Source organism: Corvus hawaiiensis, chromosome 2, assembly GCF_020740725.1.
Source record: "Corvus hawaiiensis isolate bCorHaw1 chromosome 2, bCorHaw1.pri.cur, whole genome shotgun sequence".
NCBI classification, from domain to species: domain Eukaryota; kingdom Metazoa; phylum Chordata; class Aves; order Passeriformes; family Corvidae; genus Corvus; species Corvus hawaiiensis.
Genome location: NC_063214.1, coordinates 12,546,763 through 12,565,310, shown reverse-complemented (window position 1 = coordinate 12,565,310; position 18,548 = coordinate 12,546,763). Strand labels below are relative to the sequence as shown.

General features: G+C 62.5%; 1 long non-coding RNA gene across 1 annotated transcript; it reads right to left on the bottom strand.

Moving 5' to 3' along the window:
• Positions 1–8,582: 8,582 nt before the first annotated feature.
• Positions 8,583–9,559, bottom strand: LOC125322129. The gene is made up of 2 exons (XR_007201858.1): positions 9,231–9,559; positions 8,583–8,926 (listed from the first exon to the last, which is right to left on the bottom strand). It is a non-coding gene; the product is annotated as an uncharacterized LOC125322129 (long non-coding RNA).
• Between the last annotated feature and the right edge of the window lie 8,989 nt (positions 9,560–18,548).

Here is an 18,548-nt window from a genome sequence, read left to right as displayed (position 1 = left end):
GCAGCACTGGGCGGGGGGCACAGCTGCCAGCCCCACACACGGAGCACCGCAGTCAGGGGGCTTCTCCAGGCTGCGACTTGGGCTTCCAGGCCGTCCTTACCAGGCCCTCGCCGAACCTCCATGTCTGATCCACATCCAGCATGCGTTCGAGATCTCTCCTTTTCAGGAAGCTGGCCGCACAACGCAGCGTTTCCCGGGAGGCCTGGAGAGCAGCAGAGAGCGGGAGATGGCAGCACAGCCCAGGGCACAGGACCCGTGTCCTTGTGCCGAGGCCAGGAGGATGCTGCAGCCCATGCGGCGCCAGGGCAGGAGGCGGCCGAGCCCCCTCCCAGGGGAACCCCGGCAGCCCAGGAGTCCTCACATTGGCCACGTGCCAGTCCTCGTCATGGCAGTGGAAGGAGAGTGGGAGCAGGCTCTGGCGCACGTGTGACTTCAGGGCCTTTTTTCCCTTTGCCGTTAATAAAGGCATCATCTCTTGGAAGACGAACATGGAGCGCAGCCGCACCTGGCTATCATCCTGTATGAAAGGAAGAAAGACAGACCTCCGCATCGGCCGCTCCAGGCCCACCTGGGCACGGGCCTGAAAATGCACAGGGCACAAAGTGTCCGGGCAGCAGCCAGTGGCCGTGGCTGGGGGCACGGAGCCTTACGTTGTCAAAGAGTGGCAGGAGGGCCTCAGCCAGCTGCAGGGCGATGGGGCTGGGTATCGGGGCACCACTGTACAGGAACAAGTAGCTGAGGACGGCGACGGTCATCCCAACCACGTCGCTGTCGTCTTCCTGCAGGAGCTCCACGAGGCTTTCGGTCAGGCTCCACATTCCTTTGGTCTGTGCGGAACACAAGGCTGTGCAACCGCACCCTGCTGCTGCAGGGCCCAGAGGCCAAAGGCCTGTCCCGAAGCACTCGGGCAGCTGAACCGGGAGGCAGGAGAGCTGGGAGCAGCTGCCTCAGTGCCCGAAGCCCAGCCAAGCCCAAGCGACTGCGTTCCCCAGCCCCACGCTGCCAGCGCAGCTTTAGCCGCTGCCCCCTTCTCACCATCGAGGGATGCTTGCTGAGCACCACAAGGCCTCTGAGCGCCAGGCGACGCCTCTCCCTGCACTCGCTCCGCAGGTTCTTGGACATGATCTCCAGGACGCTGTCACCGCATCTACTCCAGTCCAGCCAACGCTGGAAAGGGGGATCTGAGAGGACCTGAAAGGCACAGGGGAGTGACGGGGGAGCCGGCCGGCACGAGCCCGCGAGCGTGCAGCGCTGGGCCCAGGCAGCAGCACAGGGCGCGGGCACCGTCCCGGGCAGCTGCGGCTACGAGAGGGCAGAGAGCTGGCAGGCAGCTCCGCGAGGCTGCGCTGGCCATCGGGCTCACCTCCACAAGGAACGCCAGGGCAGGCAGATCCCGGCGTGGCTCCTCCCCGCTGAGCAGCCTGAACAGGTGGCAAACGATCCGGAAACGCACGAGTTTGGAGGCCCGGGACATCTCCCTGGCAGGAGGAGAAAGGAAGCAAGACCGTGAGCCGGGGGGGCAAACCTCTGCCAGGACAGACTCACACAGGTCTGGTCTTTCCCCGCCACCCTGCAAGGGGACCTGGGTCTTTTGGGAGGCGGCTGCTCTTGGGGACCCTCCTCTCCCAGCCTTTTCCAGTGTCCTTGGCCGGCCGGCCGTCCCCCGGTGACAAGGCCCTCTGGCCCATGACCACGGGGACTGTGTGGGGCACCCGGGACACAGGGCACAGATGCCGAGGGCAGCTGGGGAGGAGGGGGCCTCACCTGGCCAGCAGACCCACTGCGTGGTGGTGGGTGTCAGCACTGAGCAGCGTGTCCCAGCCACGCTTGTGTTCCACGGCCACCACCACGTCCTCATAGTAGAGTCGGCAGAGCAGGTCCTTCAGGGTCTGCACTGCAAACCTGTGTGCAGAGCAAAGCCCAGGTCACGCTGGGGGCACTGGCTCCTGCCCTGGGGACATGGGTGGGACAGGAGGACTGGCATGGAGCACCTGTTGGGGTCGGTGGCAAGGCCATGTTGCTCCTGGCATGCTCTCCACAAGTTCTCGACCTTCTCTGGCATCTCCACTGTGCTGAAGAACACTTGGAAGAGCAGATGCACAAAGAGGCGGGGCAAATAGACTGTCACTACGTGTGGCACACAGGGCACCTGGAGGATCTTCCACATCACCAGAGTTGCCTGCAGAGGACAGACCACGCCGAGACAGCGCTCACTGCCGAGGTGTCCATGTGGCAGGGCCCGAGCGTGGGAGGGAGAGGCCAGGGGAGACGCAGGGGGGAGCACCGGGCCTGGTGCCCCTGAACCTGCCCCTAGCCCCAGTTTCAGCCCAGCGCCTGAGGCAGGCAGATGCAGTGGGGGAAGGAGGATGGAGAACTGCTGGAGCGGCGACGCGGGGGCGAGCAAGGGCCGGTTCCAGAAACTCACAGCCAGGGCAAAGACGTCTGTGTCGTCCCCGTCGGAGGTGCGCGTGCTGTGCTCTGGCCAGCTCTCCAGCACATCGAGGAGTAGCGGCATGACTGTCTTTGAAGTCCTGACTGAGCACATGAGCGTCTTCCACATGGCCGTGGCAGCTCTGTGGGGTCAGAGCTCCGTCTCAGGGGGGATCTCGGCCACAGCACCGTGGCCTGGGCAGCAGCGGGGACCTGAGCTGGCTGCCAGCCCTGCCTCTGCCCAGTGCCCCTCACAGGCAGCACCCAGGCAGCCCACCGCTGTGAGGACGGGCCCCTGAGGGGCAGGGAGGGAGCATGGCAGCAGGCTTGGGGGCTGACATGCCAGGGCTGGGAAACGGAGGAGCCAGAGGGCCCTGGAACTCTGCGTTTGTCAGACACCTGGGACGGGCTCCACAGGGCGATGGGCTGGTGAGCCCTGGGCCCTCTGGGCAGGTGGGCCCCATACCTGTCACATGATGGGGCCACACGCAGGATAGTCATCACCACATCAGTGGGGTAGGCCTCAGTCAGATCCAGAAGGGTCCTGGACAGTCTGTACTCAGGATACTCATTGGACAGGAGCCACTGGTGGATGTACCTCACCACGGCGGGCACCTGGAGAAGGCACAGGGAGAGTTGGAAAGCTGCCAGAGGGACTAATGTCCCCAGCTTCTGCAGAGAAGCGCTTCCCTTCCCAGCACACTGTGATGGCCTCAAAGGCTTAAAGTGACCAGCGGGCGTGGCTTGGGTGGCCGAGTGATTCCTGGGGGGCTCCAGCCCTGGCCACAGGCTGCTTACTTGCTTTGGGCTGGAAACGCCCTCCTCCACAAGCATATCCAGCAGGGCGGCACTGGTCTTGGTTTTGAAGATGTGAGGGTATGCTCTGACCCCAGTGCCCGTGACGCTGCTCTCTTCCGCCCGAATTCTCCTGATGAATTTGCAAATCATCTGCAGGAGAAGGGCAAAGAAGGGAGGGATGTTCCATGGGGTGCTGCCAGCGCGGTGCTCGGCTGAGCAGCGACAGCAGGCCCAGCCCGGGTGGGGATGGCTGCAGGTACCTGCGCTGTTCTGCGGAAGCGGCCACGGGCGGGGCCCTGCTCTTGTGTCCGGTCCACGGCTGCATCTGGCAAAGAGCGAGCGCGGCCAGAGCTGAGGGGCTGCGGGAGAGGCCGGAGAACACAGCCCGGGCCTGGGCCGGGGCATGGGGCACGGCCGCTGCGGGGGGGTCTGCCCCGGCCCCTCTTCCCTCCTGTCCATGGGCATGTTCCCAGGGGATGGGATGGGATGGGATGGGATGGGATGGGATGGGATGGGATGGGATGGGATGGGATGGGATGGGATGGGATGGGATGGGATGGGATGGGATGGGATGGGATGGGATGGGACGGGGCCTAGCTGGCTGCAGGCACCAGCCCTGGGGCCCAGCTCTGCCACTCACCCTCCTGCGGCTGCTGGAACTGCTCCAGCTCTGCAGGCTGCTGTGCTGGGGCAGCTCCAGGGCCTTCTTCCTCCCCCAAGGCCTGCTTGGGCACGGTCAGGGGCCTCTGCTCCATGACACTGAGTAGATGTATGGCTACTTGCAGGAGAGATGCCTGGGAAGGTTCCGGGTCAGCAGGTCGTGCAGTTGTGCCTTGAAGGCACCTGCGACAGAGAAGCCTCAGGGAGGCTACAGGAGAGCAAGTCCTGCACTCTGGTCTCAGAGGGCTCCGCCACAATGACAGGAGACTCCTCGTAAATGATTCAGGTCACCAAATCCCACGGTCTGTCCTCGAGGGCAGCGGCCGCAGGAAAGGGAGACGCCTCGGAAAAGCTCCGAGTCACCAAGTCCTGCAGTCTGGCCTCGAGGGCACTGCAGGAGTAATGCCTCGGAAAAGCTCCGGGTCGGCAAGGAACGAGTGGGCTGTGCGGCACCGCTCTGTCCCGTCCTGTCCCGTCGCGTGCTCCGAGCACTGTGGCGTGGCCGCGTCGCCGCCAGCACCTATGTCAGCGGCACGTGTCACAAAGGGCCCTGGGACACCCACGGTGACCGTGCTGCACCGTGTCACAAAGGGCCCTTGCACACAATGCCACCTGCCCTGGGCCGCCCCCAGCCCGCCCCAAGTGGCCCAGCTTGGAAGGAATCCCTTGCCCCGAGTGTCTAAGACAGCCCGACAGGAACTTAAGCAACGGCTCCAACCATAAGCAAACGCTCCCCTGCTCTGCGGGCTCGGGGCAGCAGCAGGAGCCCCCACGGCTGCCGACGCAGCCGCGGCGGGAAGGGCACGGGGCCTTCCACAGAAGCTGGCACGGCCTCCTTGGGACGCGTCCCGGCCGGTGGCCATCCTAAGCCCAGGGGTGTGACGCAGACAGGGAACGTGTGGGCCAGGGCACGAATGCTGCTCTGACCCCTGGGCCCCGGGGAACGCTGCAATCGGCAGGTGTGGCAGAGTCCCTGCCGAAGCAGACCTGCCACCCCTCGAGCCCTGGCAGCACTGGCGCCCGTCTCCTGCCCCAGAGACCTGTGCCCCGGGGGGCTTCTCTGCCCATGGGCAGCCAAAGCCAACGCGCACTGGGGTCTGTGCTCCTTCCTGCAGGGGGCTGTTGGCAGGAGCAGCTGGAGCGACTGGGGGCAATGTGACAGGAGATGTTGCTCTGTTACAGTGGGGATACTGTAACACGACATATCAAACCAGGAGTCCCGTGGAAAAGAAATATATATGTACAGATTCTTGGTAGATGTTTCAGAGATGGTTATTTCTCCAGCCGCGTGGCCGGAGCTCTGCCGAGGAACTCTTACAATCACGGGACCCGAGGGTCCTTGCCCGCGCAGGGAAACGCAAAACAACCAACGGGGAACGAGGCTGAGCAGGGGCTAGGAAACCCCGTGCCTGTCCCCTCAGGGCCCCTCTCCCAGGGCTACATGGTGGGGGGAGGAGACCCCGACATTGCTCCTTCCTGGAATGAATGTTTTCATGGAGGAGATTAGCAGGAGCACCAGAACAGCTTCAGCTGCTGAGTTTCACAGGACAAAGAGATTCTAGAGAGACACTGTGACGTTTCCTTGTGCCTTTCTGTCTTTCTTGCATTCTGGAAAAAAAGGAATCGGCCCAGCCTCTGATAGTCTACGCTCCACTTGCTGCATGTCTGGCTGTGGCAGCTCACGTCCAAACACAACTGCGTCCTTGTTGAGCACGGCAATGGATGGCCACAAGCAGGGAGGTTCCCCAGGGAACGTCAAGGGAGACACCTGGGGAAGCGCAGAGGATAGGGATAGCTCGGGGAGGAGACGCCGTTGGGTGTCTCTGATGATGGTGCCAGCACCCTGAAGGAGCAGCCAAGACAGGCGCTGGAAGCAGACATGTCCTGCCCTTTTCCGCTGTCACAGGGACACAGGACACACTTGTTGCCACAGGTCCAGCAGACTTGATCCAGGAACAATGGATCAAGTGGCCATGCATTGGTAGGGAATGGCCTCCAGCTCCAGCAAGAGCAAAGCAGGATCCTCTAGCAGCAAAGCCTGAGCTTGGGAACTGGGCCGTCTCCTCAGCAGACACCAAAGCGCTTCCCGCCCCCCCTGGACATCTGCCACCGCTCCCTGCTTTTCTTCAGTGCCGGCTGCTTCTTCCATTGCTCCAAGCAAGTCCAAGCTTGCTTTGGAAGCTCATGCATGTGTCTTTAATGGGCCTGCATGGAGGAGAGGGACAGCAGCTGCAGCGCAGGGCTTGTGTCCCATCAGAGTCTCTCTCTCACGATGGCACCAATGCGGCTGCGGAAGGCGAGTCTGCCCTTGGAATAAATGAATCGGTTTCTGGGTGTTGATTGTTACTGTTTGGATGAGATATAAAAGAGGGGAGTTGATAGTTGAACAAACGGGCATGTTAACTGAGGATATTGCAAGACTGCCCAGGTGTAATATCAGAGTGTGAGCACCAGGTGGAGACGCAATTGGGGACGTGATGACGTGATGGACTAGAAAATCACCTCATGCAGGTGATGTCAACATCTTGGGCCGCTACTGGATAAAGGATTATCCAATCATTCAACGCCCTCGGGAAATGAGTGGACAAAAGTGCATGTTGATAAAGACCAATAGAAGCCCTGGAAGTGAGCCAATCAGAAGAAGGATCCCAAATCCACCAATTGTGAATGGACAGAGGGTATAAGAACGGACCTGGGTCTTTATCCGGGGGTCCTCCTGCGGAACTTGGGGTCCGAGGGAGCACCCAGTGGGTCGCACTGTCCTTTTTTTGAGTGTTGGTTTACTCCGGCTTGTCTCACGGAGCCTGGGCTTATCCTGGGTTCCCGCTCTCAGTTGTTAATAAATAAAGGAGTTGGCTTTTCTTTCCAAAAAGTCTCAGCCTCGTTTACAACACCCTCAAGCACGGCCACTGAAGTCAGTCAAGGGCACGGGCTGCAGCCGAAGCTGCCGAGCGTCGCTGTGAGGCTGGCAAGGCAAGAGAAAGCCATTGTGGCCAATTCTGCTGGAGCCTTTTGCCCAGCCACGTGCAGTTGTGCCCACAGTATCCCCCCGTTTGGCATCCCGGCTGGTGCGGATGCTTTGTTGAGCAGGCGTTCGGGCTGCTGCTGTTCCTGTGCACGCTCTGGTGCTGTTTCTGCGGCGTCCAGAGCCGCTTTGGCAGCAGCGACTCGGCAGCCCTGCTCGAGGAGACATCGCCGGCCTCCCCGTGGAGGCAGCAGCTGTGCGGGCCCCGAGCTCTGTGTCAGGGGGGCCTCGGTCACAGCACCGTGGCCTGGGCAGCCGCGGGGGCCCGGGCTGGCCGCCAGCCCTGCCTCTGCCCGCTGCCCCTTATTGGCAGCGGCCAGTGGCCGTGCCCCGGCATGGCCCCCCTGCCCTCCTTGTCCCCAGCCGGCCCAGCCTGGGCACCTTGGGGTGTTCCCCACCTCCTGCTGAGGCCCGGCCTCGAGGGCTTCTGCCGCAGGCCTGGGAGACAGACGCATCGGGGAAGTGCCGGAACAGCCGGGTGGCAGGAACGAGGCGGCTGCCTGGGGGCTGCTTATGGCCTTTGACACCCGGTTCCTCAGGCCTTCCCACCACCCCGGCCCCTCAGGCTCTCCCCCAGCCCGGCCCGGCAGCGCCGCAGCCCCAACGGAGCTCCAGAGGGGCCGGATCGAGAGGCACCTCGGAGCCCTCAGCAGTCCAGCCAGCAACGCACGGGCAGGAGGACACAGACGGCGGTTCCTGCCTGGGACAGGAGTTGCGGCCATCTCCAGGCACCCGTCTCGCAGCCGTCCCCGCAGCTCCGGCCCCTGCCCAGCCGCTCTGTCGGCAGCGTTAAGGCTTCAGCAGAACCACCAAAGGCCAGGGGGCTTCTGGCCATTTCCCCTTCCACACTGCACGCCCAGGCAACTTGCTGAGCACAAGCACCCTTTTTCCCCTCTTCCCCTCTGCCCTGCAGACACTGGGCACCAGAAGAAAGCTCCTGGGAGTCTGTGTATTAGAACACTGTTACAATTCCTTTTTAAGGTTCTTAGAAATGCCTCTGCCCAAATTAAGGTGCAAACGAGACCATATGCCAGTGACAATGGTATGGGTTTTATTTGATGGTAAATATTAGAGAAAGAAAGAAGTAGAAAATAGTTGGCGGGGGACAGAAAGAGTGACAGGGACAGAATAAGGAAAATATCACCACGCCGTGGATCCCCACCATGTTCCGCTGATCCTCTCCAGCTGGTGTTCTTGGTGGTGAAGGTCCCCCCAGAAAGCACAGAATCGGATGGGTTTATATACCCTCGAGCCAGGTAGCAATGTCCAGGCATGTCCCCCTGGGGGAGGGGGGCAGTCTCTCACCGCCGACTCTGGATCTGTTGCATCACGCACAGTCCTGTGCTGCAAAGCCTCTCACGTGAAAGTGCCGTGGCTGTGGCCTGTGGGGTTGGGAGTTCCACAGCCGGGCCGGTTTATGTAATGGAGGATGGCTGTTCAGTGCCTCTGACCAGAGGTTACTCCGTGAACCTGAAACCTCCTCCCTCCCCCTCCCCCCGCCTCGATTGGTTGGGGTGGTCTGTGTAAACCTGGCTTCTGTGAGCTGCGCTCTCCCCCCACCCCAAACTCAATTTATCTAATCAGCAGTTTGACTTTCAGTTCAAAGTCCCACCATTCAGGGAGGCATCTTTGGTTGTAGCTTCTTCATAATGAGAAAAAACTTTATATCGATGGTTGAGGCATGAACTATTTTTAATCTCAGACAAACACATTCTATATTTACATATAAAGGAAAAACCAAAAGAAGAAAAGAACCATCTGAAAGAAAAATGCCCGCTGGCTCAGGTGGCCCCAGCAGAGAGAGCCTCCCAGATCAGGTCGCTGCAGAGCTGCAGCACTGCAGCTAGCCACGGCCCGACAGACGAGGCCGTGTCCTGCATGCCCTGCGGAGTCCATCTCGCAGCACCTGGAAGATGGAGCGCGGAGCTCTCTCCAGGGCCCGCAGGACGTAGGCTGTTTGACGCGCCAGGCTGGAAACGGCAGGGCTGATGTCACGGGACGCGTCTTCAAGGGCTGCAAGAGAGAGGAACAGAGGCACGGTCAGACTCCGCATCTGCGGGGACCCGAGGAGACCCCCCCTGCCAGGGCCATCCCAGCCTGCTCTGGCCATGGCCAAGAGGGAGCAGGGACCAACGGGATCGAAGGCCCCTGGACATCCGAAGGTGCTGGCCACAAATCCCCCACGCGCCCCTGAAACCTCTCTGTGCTCTGCCCACGCCGCCGCTCGTCCGCGCAGGGAGCAGAGCCCTCCGCAGCCGGGGCAGGGATTGCAGCTCCCCCCGCCAGCCCCCGCTGACAGCCGGCTGCACTCACTCACCCTCGCAGATGAGCTGGAGCTCTTCCTGCTGGCCCCTCAGGTGCCGCCCGGCGATGCCTGGGAACACAGAGCCTGTCACGGCCCCAGCGGCACAGCTCCCTCTCAGCGGCGCTGCCAGCCCTGCGGCCGCACGCTCTCCTCGCCCCGGCAGGGCTCAGCCCGGGCCCTCGCCGCATCCCGACGCCCGAGGGCACGGCTGCGAGAGGGCGGTGGCAGCCCCGGGGGCAGGCGGGGCTCCACGGCCCCTGGCCCGGATCCCGCTGCCGGGGCAGCAGCCGGGGCTGGGGCCGCGCTGCGGCGGGGCGGGGAGGGGAGGGGCCCCGGGCTCGTGGCTCACCAATGAACCTGATGGCCGCCTGTCGCAGGGACTCCTGTGGGCTCCGCAGGTACGGCAGGGCCCGCCGCGAGTGCTCGGCCGCTCGGCTCCTGTCCTCTGCCAGCTGGAGAGAGCGCCAGGAGGGAAGGGTTGGCGCGGGCTCAGCCCCTTGGCCGGGCGCTGCCTGCGGCCCGCCCTGGCCTCCCCTGCCCGCACAGCGCTGAGGCCCGGCCAGCGCCGCTGGCGCCGGGCTCTGGAGGGGGCCGAGGGCCGGGCGCTGCCCGGGGAGCCGCGGTGCCCCCCCGCCCCAGAGCCCAGCGGGGCCGGGGCTCCGTGGGCACCCGGCTCGGGGCCACAGGAGCCTGGAGAAGAGCCCGCGCGGCCCAGGGATGGGAGCAGCGTGTGGGGCGCAGGCTGGAGCCCCTGGCTGCAGCACTGGGCGGGGGGCACAGCTGCCAGCCCCACACACGGAGCACCGCAGTCAGGGGGCTTCTCCAGGCTGCGACTTGGGCTTCCAGGCCGTCCTTACCAGACCCTCGCCGAACCTCCATGTCTGATCCACGTCCAGCATGCGTTCGAGATCTCTCCTTTTCAGGAAGCTGGCCGCACAACGCAGCGTTTCCCGGGAGGCCTGGAGAGCAGCAGAGAGCGGGAGATGGCAGCACAGCCCAGGGCACAGGACCCGTGTCCTTGTGCCGAGGCCAGGAGGATGCTGCAGCCCATGCGGCGCCAGGGCAGGAGGCGGCCGAGCCCCCTCCCAGGGGAACCCCGGCAGCCCAGGAGTCCTCACATTGGCCACGTGCCAGTCCTCGTCATGGCAGTGGAAGGAGAGTGGGAGCAGGCTCTGGCGCACGTGTGACTTCAGGGCCTTTTTTCCCTTTGCCGTTAATAAAGGCATCATCTCTTGGAAGACGAACATGGAGCGCAGCCGCACCTGGCTATCATCCTGTATGAAAGGAAGAAAGACAGACCTCCGCATCGGCCGCTCCAGGCCCACCTGGGCACGGGCCTGAAAATGCACAGGGCACAAAGTGTCCGGGCAGCAGCCAGTGGCCGTGGCTGGGGGCACGGAGCCTTACGTTGTCAAAGAGTGGCAGGAGGGCCTCAGCCAGCTGCAGGGCGATGGGGCTGGGTATCGGGGCACCACTGTACAGGAACAAGTAGCTGAGGACGGCGACGGTCATCCCAACCACGTCGCTGTCGTCTTCCTGCAGGAGCTCCACGAGGCTTTCGGTCAGGCTCCACATTCCTTTGGTCTGTGCGGAACACAAGGCTGTGCAACCGCACCCTGCTGCTGCAGGGCCCAGAGGCCAAAGGCCTGTCCCGAAGCACTCGGGCAGCTGAACCGGGAGGCAGGAGAGCTGGGAGCAGCTGCCTCAGTGCCCGAAGCCCAGCCAAGCCCAAGCGACTGCGTTCCCCAGCCCCACGCTGCCAGCGCAGCTTCAGCCGCTGCCCCCTTCTCACCATCGAGGGATGCTTGCTGAGCACCACAAGGCCTCTGAGCGCCAGGCGACGCCTCTCCCTGCACTCGCTCCGCAGGTTCTTGGACATGATCTCCAGGACGCTGTCACCGCATCTACTCCAGTCCAGCCAACGCTGGAAAGGGGGATCTGAGAGGACCTGAAAGGCACAGGGGAGTGACGGGGGAGCCGGCCGGCACGAGCCCGCGAGCGTGCAGCGCTGGGCCCAGGCAGCAGCACAGGGCGCGGGCACCGTCCCGGGCAGCTGCGGCTACGAGAGGGCAGAGAGCTGGCAGGCAGCTCCGCGAGGCTGCGCTGGCCATCGGGCTCACCTCCACAAGGAACGCCAGGGCAGGCAGATCCCGGCGTGGCTCCTCCCCGCTGAGCAGCCTGAACAGGTGGCAAACGATCCGGAAACGCACGAGTTTGGAGGCCCGGGACATCTCCCTGGCAGGAGGAGAAAGGAAGCAAGACCGTGAGCCGGGGGGGCAAACCTCTGCCAGGACAGACTCACACAGGTCTGGTCTTTCCCCGCCACCCTGCAAGGGGACCTGGGTCTTTTGGGAGGCGGCTGCTCTTGGGGACCCTCCTCTCCCGGCCTTTTCCAGTGTCCTTGGCCGGCCGGCCGTCCCCCGGTGACAAGGCCCTCTGGCCCATGACCACGGGGACTGTGTGGGGCACCCGGGACACAGGGCACAGATGCCGAGGGCAGCTGGGGAGGAGGGGGCCTCACCTGGCCAGCAGACCCACTGCGTGGTGGTGGGTGTCAGCACTGAGCAGCGTGTCCCAGCCACGCTTGTGTTCCACGGCCACCACCACGTCCTCATAGTAGAGTCGGCAGAGCAGGTCCTTCAGGGTCTGCACTGCAAACCTGTGTGCAGAGCAAAGCCCAGGTCACGCTGGGGGCACTGGCTCCTGCCCTGGGGACATGGGTGGGACAGGAGGACTGGCATGGAGCACCTGTTGGGGTCGGTGGCAAGGCCATGTTGCTCCTGGCATGCTCTCCACAAGTTCTCGACCTTCTCTGGCATCTCCACTGTGCTGAAGAACACTTGGAAGAGCAGATGCACAAAGAGGCGGGGCAAATAGACTGTCACTACGTGTGGCACACAGGGCACCTGGAGGATCTTCCACATCACCAGAGTTGCCTGCAGAGGACAGACCACGCCGAGACAGCGCTCACTGCCGAGGTGTCCATGTGGCAGGGCCCGAGCGTGGGAGGGAGAGGCCAGGGGAGACGCAGGGGGGAGCACCGGGCCTGGTGCCCCTGAACCTGCCCCTAGCCCCAGTTTCAGCCCAGCGCCTGAGGCAGGCAGATGCAGTGGGGGAAGGAGGATGGAGAACTGCTGGAGCGGCGACGCGGGGGGCGAGCAAGGGCCGGTTCCAGAAACTCACAGCCAGGGCAAAGACGTCTGTGTCGTCCCCGTCGGAGGTGCGCGTGCTGTGCTCTGGCCAGCTCTCCAGCACATCGAGGAGTAGCGGCATGACTGTCTTTGAAGTCCTGACTGAGCACATGAGCGTCTTCCACATGGCCGTGGCAGCTCTGTGGGGTCAGAGCTCCGTCTCAGGGGGGATCTCGGCCACAGCACCGTGGCCTGGGCAGCAGCGGGGACCTGAGCTGGCTGCCAGCCCTGCCTCTGCCCAGTGCCCCTCACAGGCAGCACCCAGGCAGCCCACCGCTGTGAGGACGGGCCCCTGAGGGGCAGGGAGGGAGCATGGCAGCAGGCTTGGGGGCTGACATGCCAGGGCTGGGAAACGGAGGAGCCAGAGGGCCCTGGAACTCTGCGTTTGTCAGACACCTGGGACGGGCTCCACAGGGCGATGGGCTGGTGAGCCCTGGGCCCTCTGGGCAGGTGGGCCCCATACCTGTCACATGATGGGGCCACACGCAGGATAGTCATCACCACATCAGTGGGGTAGGCCTCAGTCAGATCCAGAAGGGTCCTGGACAGTCTGTACTCAGGATACTCATTGGACAGGAGCCACTGGTGGATGTACCTCACCACGGCGGGCACCTGGAGAAGGCACAGGGAGAGTTGGAAAGCTGCCAGAGGGACTAATGTCCCCAGCTTCTGCAGAGAAGCGCTTCCCTTCCCAGCACACTGTGATGGCCTCAAAGGCTTAAAGTGACCAGCGGGCGTGGCTTGGGTGGCCGAGTGATTCCTGGGGGGCTCCAGCCCTGGCCACAGGCTGCTTACTTGCTTTGGGCTGGAAACGCCCTCCTCCACAAGCATATCCAGCAGGGCGGCACTGGTCTTGGTTTTGAAGATGTGAGGGTATGCTCTGACCCCAGTGCCCGTGACGCTGCTCTCTTCCGCCCGAATTCTCCTGATGAATTTGCAAATCATCTGCAGGAGAAGGGCAAAGAAGGGAGGGATGTTCCATGGGGTGCTGCCAGCGCGGTGCTCGGCTGAGCAGCGACAGCAGGCCCAGCCCGGGTGGGGATGGCTGCAGGTACCTGCGCTGTTCTGCGGAAGCGGCCACGGGCGGGGCCCTGCTCTTGTGTCCGGTCCACGGCTGCATCTGGCAAAGAGCGAGCGCGGCCAGAGCTGAGGGGCTGCGGGAGAGGCCGGAGAACACAGCCCGGGCCTGGGCCGGGGCATGGGGCACGGCCGCTGCGGGGGGGTCTGCCCCGGCCCCTCTTCCCTCCTGTCCATGGGCATGTTCCCAGGGGATGGGATGGGATGGGATGGGATGGGATGGGATGGGATGGGATGGGATGGGATGGGATGGGATGGGATGGGATGGGATGGGATGGGATGGGATGGGATGGGACGGGGCCTAGCTGGCTGCAGGCACCAGCCCTGGGGCCCAGCTCTGCCACTCACCCTCCTGCGGCTGCTGGAACTGCTCCAGCTCTGCAGGCTGCTGTGCTGGGGCAGCTCCAGGGCCTTCTTCCTCCCCCAAGGCCTGCTTGGGCACGGTCAGGGGCCTCTGCTCCATGACACTGAGTAGATGTATGGCTACTTGCAGGAGAGATGCCTGGGAAGGTTCCGGGTCAGCAGGTCGTGCAGTTGTGCCTTGAAGGCACCTGCGACAGAGAAGCCTCAGGGAGGCTACAGGAGAGCAAGTCCTGCACTCTGGTCTCAGAGGGCTCCGCCACAATGACAGGAGACTCCTCGTAAATGATTCAGGTCACCAAATCCCACGGTCTGTCCTCGAGGGCAGCGGCCGCAGGAAAGGGAGACGCCTCGGAAAAGCTCCGAGTCACCAAGTCCTGCAGTCTGGCCTCGAGGGCACTGCAGGAGTAATGCCTCGGAAAAGCTCCGGGTCGGCAAGGAACGAGTGGGCTGTGCGGCACCGCTCTGTCCCGTCCTGTCCCGTCGCGTGCTCCGAGCACTGTGGCGTGGCCGCGTCGCCGCCAGCACCTATGTCAGCGGCACGTGTCACAAAGGGCCCTGGGACACCCACGGTGACCGTGCTGCACCGTGTCACAAAGGGCCCTTGCACACAATGCCACCTGCCCTGGGCCGCCCCCAGCCCGCCCCAAGTGGCCCAGCTTGGAAGGAATCCCTTGCCCCGAGTGTCTAAGACAGCCCGACAGGAACTTAAGCAACGGCTCCAACCATAAGCAAACGCTCCCCTGCTCTGCGGGCTCGGGGCAGCAGCAGGAGCCCCCACGGCTGCCGACGCAGCCGCGGCGGGAAGGGCACGGGGCCTTCCACAGAAGCTGGCACGGCCTCCTTGGGACGCGTCCCGGCCGGTGGCCATCCTAAGCCCAGGGGTGTGACGCAGACAGGGAACGTGTGGGCCAGGGCACGAATGCTGCTCTGACCCCTGGGGCCCGGGGAACGCTGCAATCGGCAGGTGTGGCAGAGTCCCTGCCGAAGCAGACCTGCCACCCCTCGAGCCCTGGCAGCACTGGCGCCCGTCTCCTGCCCCAGAGACCTGTGCCCCGGGGGGCTTCTCTGCCCATGGGCAGCCAAAGCCAACGCGCACTGGGGTCTGTGCTCCTTCCTGCAGGGGGCTGTTGGCAGGAGCAGCTGGAGCGACTGGGGGCAATGTGACAGGAGATGTTGCTCTGTTACAGTGGGGATACTGTAACACGACATATCAAACCAGGAGTCCCGTGGAAAAGAAATATATATGTACAGATTCTTGGTAGATGTTTCAGAGATGGTTATTTCTCCAGCCGCGTGGCCGGAGCTCTGCCGAGGAACTCTTACAATCACGGGACCCGAGGGTCCTTGCCCGCGCAGGGAAACACAAAACAACCAACGGGGAACGAGGCTGAGCAGGGGCTAGGAAACCCCGTGCCTGTCCCCTCAGGGCCCCTCTCCCAGGGCTACATGGTGGGGGGAGGAGACCCCGACATTGCTCCTTCCTGGAATGAATGTTTTCATGGAGGAGATTAGCAGGAGCACCAGAACAGCTTCAGCTGCTGAGTTTCACAGGACAAAGAGATTCTAGAGAGACACTGTGACGTTTCCTTGTGCCTTTCTGTCTTTCTTGCATTCTGGAAAAAAAGGAATCGGCCCAGCCTCTGATAGTCTACGCTCCACTTGCTGCATGTCTGGCTGTGGCAGCTCACGTCCAAACACAACTGCGTCCTTGTTGAGCACGGCAATGGATGGCCACAAGCAGGGAGGTTCCCCAGGGAACGTCAAGGGAGACACCTGGGGAAGCGCAGAGGATAGGGATAGCTCGGGGAGGAGACGCCGTTGGGTGTCTCTGATGATGGTGCCAGCACCCTGAAGGAGCAGCCAAGACAGGCGCTGGAAGCAGACATGTCCTGCCCTTTTCCGCTGTCACAGGGACACAGGACACACTTGTTGCCACAGGTCCAGCAGACTTGATCCAGGAACAATGGATCAAGTGGCCATGCATTGGTAGGGAATGGCCTCCAGCTCCAGCAAGAGCAAAGCAGGATCCTCTAGCAGCAAAGCCTGAGCTTGGGAACTGGGCCGTCTCCTCAGCAGACACCAAAGCGCTTCCCGCCCCCCCTGGACGTCTGCCACCGCTCCCTGCTTTTCTTCAGTGCCGGCTGCTTCTTCCATTGCTCCAAGCAAGTCCAAGCTTGCTTTGGAAGCTCATGCATGTGTCTTTAATGGGCCTGCATGGAGGAGAGGGACAGCAGCTGCAGCGCAGGGCTTGTGTCCCATCAGAGTCTCTCTCTCACGATGGCACCAATGCGGCTGCGGAAGGCGAGTCTGCCCTTGGAATAAATGAATCGGTTTCTGGGTGTTGATTGTTACTGTTTGGATGAGATATAAAAGAGGGGAGTTGATAGTTGAACAAACGGGCATGTTAACTGAGGATATTGCAAGACTGCCCAGGTGTAATATCAGAGTGTGAGCACCAGGTGGAGACGCAATTGGGGACGTGATGACGTGATGGACTAGAAAATCACCTCATGCAGGTGATGTCAACATCTTGGGCCGCTACTGGATAAAGGATTATCCAATCATTCAACGCCCTCGGGAAATGAGTGGACAAAAGTGCATGTTGATAAAGACCAATAGAAGCCCTGGAAGTGAGCCAATCAGAAGAAGGATCCCAAATCCACCAATTGTGAATGGACAGAGGGTATAAGAACGGACCTGGGTCTTTATCCGGGGGTCCTCCTGCGGAACTTGGGGTCCGAGGGAGCACCCAGTGGGTCGCACTGTCCTTTTTTTGAGTGTTGGTTTACTCCGGCTTGTCTCACGGAGCCTGGGCTTATCCTGGGTTCCCGCTCTCAGTTGTTAATAAATAAAGGAGTTGGCTTTTCTTTCCAAAAAGTCTCAGCCTCGTTTACAACACCCTCAAGCACGGCCACTGAAGTCAGTCAAGGGCACGGGCTGCAGCCGAAGCTGCCGAGCGTCGCTGTGAGGCTGGCAAGGCAAGAGAAAGCCATTGTGGCCAATTCTGCTGGAGCCTTTTGCCCAGCCACGTGCAGTTGTGCCCACAGTATCCCCCCGTTTGGCATCCCGGCTGGTGCGGATGCTTTGTTGAGCAGGCGTTCGGGCTGCTGCTGTTCCTGTGCACGCTCTGGTGCTGTTTCTGCGGCGTCCAGAGCCGCTTTGGCAGCAGCGACTCGGCAGCCCTGCTCGAGGAGACATGGCCGGCCTCCCCGTGGAGGCAGCAGCTGTGCGGGCCCCGAGCTCTGTGTCAGGGGGGCCTCGGTCACAGCACCGTGGCCTGGGCAGCCGCGGGGGCCCGGGCTGGCCGCCAGCCCTGCCTCTGCCCGCTGCCCCTTATTGGCAGCGGCCAGTGGCCGTGCCCCGGCATGGCCCCCCTGCCCTCCTTGTCCCCAGCCGGCCCAGCCTGGGCACCTTGGGGTGTTCCCCACCTCCTGCTGAGGCCCGGCCTCGAGGGCTTCTGCCGCAGGCCTGGGAGACAGACGCATCGGGGAAGTGCCGGAACAGCCGGGTGGCAGGAACGAGGCGGCTGCCTGGGGGCTGCTTATGGCCTTTGACACCCGGTTCCTCAGGCCTTCCCACCACCCCGGCCCCTCAGGCTCTCCCCCAGCCCGGCCCGGCAGAGCCGCAGCCCCAACGGAGCTCCAGAGGGGCCGGATCGAGAGGCACCTCGGAGCCCTCAGCAGTCCAGCCAGCAACGCACGGGCAGGAGGACACAGACGGCGGTTCCTGCCTGGGACAGGAGTTGCGGCCATCTCCAGGCACCCGTCTCGCAGCCGTCCCCGCAGCTCCGGCCCCTGCCCAGCCGCTCTGTCGGCAGCGTTAAGGCTTCAGCAGAACCACCAAAGGCCAGGGGGCTTCTGGCCATTTCCCCTTCCACACTGCACGCCCAGGCAACTTGCTGAGCACAAGCACCCTTTTTCCCCTCTTCCCCTCTGCCCTGCGGACACTGGGCACCAGAAGAAAGCTCCTGGGAGTCTGTGTATTAGAACACTGTTACAATTCCTTTTTAAGGTTCTTAGAAATGCCTCTGCCCAAATTAAGGTGCAAACGAGACCATATGCCAGTGACAATGGTATGGGTTTTATTTGATGGTAAATATTAGAGAAAGAAAGAAGTAGAAAATAGTTGGCGGGGGACAGAAAGAGTGACAGGGACAGAATAAGGAAAATATCACCACGCCGTGGATCCCCACCATGTTCCGCTGATCCTCTCCAGCTGGTGTTCTTGGTGGTGAAGGTCCCCCCAGAAAGCACAGAATCGGATGGGTTTATATACCCTCGAGCCAGGTAGCAATGTCCAGGCATGTCCCCCTGGGGGAGGGGGGCAGTCTCTCACCGCCGACTCTGGATCTGTTGCATCACGCACAGTCCTGTGCTGCAAAGCCTCTCACGTGAAAGTGCCGTGGCTGTGGCCTGTGGGGTTGGGAGTTCCACAGCCGGGCCGGTTTATGTAATGGAGGATGGCTGTTCAGTGCCTCTGACCAGAGGTTACTCCGTGAACCTGAAACCTCCTCCCTCCCCCTCCCCCCGCCTCGATTGGTTGGGGTGGTCTGTGTAAACCTGGCTTCTGTGAGCTGCGCTCTCCCCCCACCCCAAACTCAATTTATCTAATCAGCAGTTTGACTTTCAGTTCAAAGTCCCACCATTCAGGGAGGCATCTTTGGTTGTAGCTTCTTCATAATGAGAAAAAACTTTATATC